This window comes from Cricetulus griseus, chromosome 2 (assembly GCF_003668045.3).
Source record: "Cricetulus griseus strain 17A/GY chromosome 2, alternate assembly CriGri-PICRH-1.0, whole genome shotgun sequence".
Classification (NCBI taxonomy): Eukaryota; Metazoa; Chordata; class Mammalia; order Rodentia; family Cricetidae; genus Cricetulus; species Cricetulus griseus.
Genome location: NC_048595.1, coordinates 168,489,070 through 168,494,164, shown reverse-complemented (window position 1 = coordinate 168,494,164; position 5,095 = coordinate 168,489,070). Strand labels below are relative to the sequence as shown.

The following is a 5,095-nucleotide window of genomic DNA, read 5'->3' as shown; positions in this document are numbered from 1 at the left end:
GATTAATAGAACAGTTGTATGGTAGTGGAGAATAAATATGACAGCATTTAACACTGCAAAAACACCATGACCAAGAAGGGCATATGCCAATTTTTCTTGAACAGTTCCCCCTGGAATAATTCCATATCATTTCTCCCACTGATCATCAGTTCTCTTCCTCACTGCTTTGTCTAGTCAATCCCTCCTTCATTCCTTCATGCCCTTATGTATTAAGACTGCATTATTTTTAAAGTCTTTTAAACATGGTTTTCATATTCCTTCATGTGGTTACTTCTCACTGAAATAACTGCATTATGTTTCACCAACTGTGACTCTACGAAAATATTAGGTTTTGATCAAAAAGTTATTTTACTTTTAAAAAAGATTATATATATATATATATATATATATATATATATATATATATATATAAATCCTGTGAATAGCACAAATAACTAACCATAATTTAAAACAAAAATTGCAGCCCAGAAAGATCTAAGTATTTTTGGTTCCAAATGTGTTTGTTTGTTTACTTTTAATATTTGACTGAGAAGAATATCTAGGGCCTTGGAAATACTGGAAATATACCATTAAGCTACAACCCCATCCATGTATTAAAGTATTCATGAGTTTATAGTAGTGTAACCAAAAGCAGTATCTTTTAAAATTAAAAATGTTTTTGATAAATAAGAATGAGACAAACAGAATGCCTACATATATAAAAAGAGTTGAACAAAGTGATGATATTTGGAAGCACAGAGAGAATAATAATCAGAAAAATTGATACATTCATATATAATTTTTCATATAATATGTTACTTAAGAGATAAGGGAGCCAGACAGTTATTTTAACAACGCAAAGGAAATGTCAAAGAAGCATATAGTTGGATGCAGTAAATGAATATTAAGATTACTGAAAATGGAGAGAAATATGGAGTCGCCAAATGATGAAGAAAATCAGAAAAAAAAATGATCCCAACTGACTACTATTTGAAAGCGTTAGCAAAACACCAAAGAATAATGAACCAATCAGGGAGCACACACATGATCAGATGCCAGAATTAGACATAACAAATAAGGTGTAAGTAACTCTTGCAAATGCTCAAATTCAGATCTTATAAAAGTGAAACATACATAATAATAAGTCACACTACTTTCTTGTATAAGTTCTGGTTGTTTAACACATCCAGTAATAGAAACATGAAAAAGCATGGCTGAATAGCAAAGTAAAGTACTGGCAGCTACTTAGTTAATCTTTGTCTCTTTTTGATGACATAATGTACCTGAACATAATGGGTTCAAATGATAGTAAGTTCAAAGTTAATATAAATGTAATGGAGAGAAAAACAAGTGGACAGAGATTTGTTAATTGTGCCAGGTAAGGAAAGCACCTGTGTCATTTCCAAAACAGAACCCTTCCAGGACACAGAAAACATGAAATTTTCTTTAGTAAGCTTGTATTCATATAAAAAATTGTCCATACGTAAGCATGCTCACTTTAAGGTCATGGATACTAAAGTGATGGGCAAGAATGTTTCTGGGCATTCCTCAACTTACACCAAATATTTCAACGGAAAACAATGAAAGGGTATCTTGAGTTACCTGACACAGGGTCTTCCTGTGAAGGTATCTGTGCAACTTAATGAGTAGGAATTCATCTGGAAAGCAAAGTTCTTTATTTTTCAGAGTGTCTATGAGAGCCACAAACTTTTAATCTTAGCCTTAGAGAGTAGACGAGGTTTCGAAGCTGTGCTAAACTTAATCAACTAGATCATCACCAAATAATACAAACTTTGAACTTAGTGTCAGTCACTATTTGGAATATCTATGTGAATGTAGAAAATATAAATTTATGGACCCAGTTATGGTTATTTTTTAGCATGTTCACAATGAAATAGTGGAAAATAAAGAGAAAGTTGCATCCAAACAAGTAGAATTGAGAGGCACAGTGCTCACTTCCCTAGATTCTTAGTTAGATGCTGGGTGCTTTGTCTTGGCTCTACTTAAAATATGATCTTGGTGTGCAACAAAGCAAGTAATGTAAGACTCCTCTTTAAAGAGAAAAATATATAATCAGAAAGGGGTCCATACCAGGCTGATGAAACCCACAGAAACAGCTGACCTGATCAAGGGAGAGCTCTTGGTCCCCAGACTGATAGCTGGGAAAACAGCATGGGACTGATCCAGACCCCTTGAATGTGGGTGTCAGTGAGGAGACTTTGGAAATCTATGGGCCCCCTTGTAGTGGATCAATACTTATCCCTAGCATAGGAATGGACTCTGGGAGCCAATCCCACAAGGGGGGATACTCCCTGAGCCTAGACACAAGGGGGTTGGCCTAGGCCCTATCCCAAAGGATATGACAGACTTTAAGACCCCCTATGGAAGGCCTCACCCTCCCTGGGGAGCAGAAAGGGTATGGGATAGGTAGGGTTTTAGTTGGTGGGGGGGGCAAGGGAGGAGAGGAGGGAGAGGGATCTGGGATTAACATGTAAAATAATCTTCTTTCTAATTAATATAAATAAAAAATAAATAAAATGAAAAAAGAAATGTGAACTATGCTGAAAACCAGCATTAGCTCAAAAACTAATGGAAATTATCAATTTTCCTAGACCTCAAATTAACTTGCTTATTCAGATACTCTAGTGTGTTTCATTTCTGCTATGATAAGGAAATTGAATTTATGGTCCAGGAAACCAAATGCTGGCTAGTGAGGTGATGAGGTTAAAAGGAAAGTTTGAGTAAGCTCACATTTGGCTAGTCTGTGTACTTGAATCAAGATTCCAGGTTTTTTTTTTTTTTTTTCCTTTCTGTGTAAAGTGATGAGGATGCTTCTTTTAACCAACTGTTTTAGCTGCAAATTATTTTGACACATTCAAGGGGAAAACTATATAATAAGTCAGGGTTTATGTCACATTCTTCGATAATTGCAAAAGATCATGAAACTTAGCTACTCCGAAGCTAGTGATAATTCATGACTTGTTTTCAGTGTCAGTAATTACAGACTTAACTGAACTTAGTTTTTAACTGCAAATTATTTTCATGATGGTTTTCAATTTGCTATTCCATTTATCAGCGTTGTAAGTTATACCTTCCCCAATATGTTTCTAACTGCTTATGTTGGAAAGAGACTAATTAAAAACACATTGAGCCAGCACACCCATGACTTCTCCTGACCCTGTAGACTTTTGACTTAGGCATTGCTGCAAGATCCAGAGTACGCCCGAGGACCTCAAGAACCATGCCGAAATCACACAGCGAAGCAGGGACTGCCTTCAGTAGACCCAGAAGCTCCATGCAGCCATGGCTGATACCGTCCTGGAACATACGTGCCGCCTCGACATTTACTCCGCACCCATCACCGCCCACAACACTGGCATCATTTGTACCATTGGTGCTGCTTCCCGGTCTGTGGAGATGCTGAAGGAGATGATCAAGTATGGAATGAATGTGGCTCGTCTGAATTTCTCTCATGGAACGCCTAAGTATCAAGAATGTGCGTACAGCCACAGAAAGCTTCGCATCTGACCCCATCCTCTACTAGCCTGTTGCTGTGGCTCTGGACACAAAGGGACCTGAGATCAGGACTGGACTCATCACTGCAGAAGTGGAGCTGAAGAAGGGAGCCATCCTGAAGATCACCCTGGACAACGCCTACATGGAGAAGTGTCATGAGAACATCCTGTGGCTGGACTCTAAGAACATCTGTAAGGTGGTGGAAGTGGGCAGCAAGATCTATATGGATAACCGGCTCATTTCACTGAAGATGATGGAGAAAGGTGCTGACAGAAGTGGCTCCTTGGGCAGCAAGAAGCGGTGAACTTCCCCGGAGCTGCTGTGGATCTCTCTGCTGTGTCAGAAAGGACATCCAGAACCTGAAGTTTGGAGTGGAGCAGGATGTAGACATGGTGTTTGCCTTTCATCTGCAAGGCAGCCGATGTGCATGAGGTTAGGAAGGTCCTGGGAGAGAAGGGCAAGAACATCAAGATCATCAGCAAAATCGAGAACCACGAAGGCGTCCGCAGGTTTGATGAGATTTTGGAGGTCAGTGATGGTGAGGTCAGATCATGGTGGCTCGTGGTGACCTGGGCATTGAGATTCCTGCGGAGAAGTTCTTCTTGGCTCAGAAGATGATGATTGTACAATGCAACCGAGCTGGGAATCCTGTTATCTGTGCCACTCAGATGCTGGAGAGCATGATCAAGAAACCTTGCCCTACCCGTGCCGAGGGCAGTGATGTGGCCAATGTAGTCCTAGATGGAGCTGACTGAATCATGCTGTCAGGAGAAACAGCCAAAGGGGAAGCTGTCCACATGCAGTACCTGATTGCCCATGAGGCAGAGGCCACCATCTACTAATTGCAGTTATTCGAGAAACTCTGCCATCTGGTGCCTATAACCAATGACCCCACAGAAGCTGCCACCGTAGGTGCCATGGAGGCCTCTTTCAAGTATTGCAGTGGGGCCATTATCGTGCTCACCAAATCTGACAGGAGTGCTCACCAGGTAGCCAGGTACTGCCCATGTGCTCCCATCATTGCTGTGACTCACAATCTCCAGACAGCTCATCAGGCCATCTGTACTGTGACATCTTCCCTGTGCTGTGTAAAGATGTGACACAAGATGCCTGGGCTGAGGATGTAGACCTCCGTGTGAATTTGGCCATGAATATTAGCAAGGCCCGAGGCTTCTTCAAGAAAGCACATATGGTCATTGTGCTGACTGGGTAGCGCCCTGGCTCTGGCTTCACCAACACCATGCATGTTGTGCCTGTGCCTTGATGGCCTTCTGGAGCTGCTCTTCTAGCCCCTGTCCCATTCTCTCCCCCATCCCATCCATTAGTCCAGAAACACTTGTAGTGCTCACTCTGGGCCATACTTGTGGTGCCAGTGGGCTGGGACACCCGGGAAAATTACTGCCTTTGAAACATGGACTAGAGCCCAGCTGTCTATTATATGGCCCTACCCAAGATAGGGATGGAGCAGGAATGCAGAATTGGAAACCCTCAGCCTGCATCACAAAAGGGCAGCAACATCTCCATGTTTTGCTGTTGTAAAAAGTTGCCCAGAGAACTCCCAGCCCTGGCCTGGAGTCAGGAGACAGCAAGAGTAGGGGCT

The 5,095-nt window shown here is 41.4% G+C and overlaps 1 pseudogene; it reads left to right on the top strand.

Moving 5' to 3' along the window:
• Positions 1–3,211: 3,211 nt before the first annotated feature.
• LOC100758090 lies at positions 3,212–4,759 on the top strand (annotated as a pseudogene).
• The last annotated feature ends 336 nt before the right edge of the window (positions 4,760–5,095 follow it).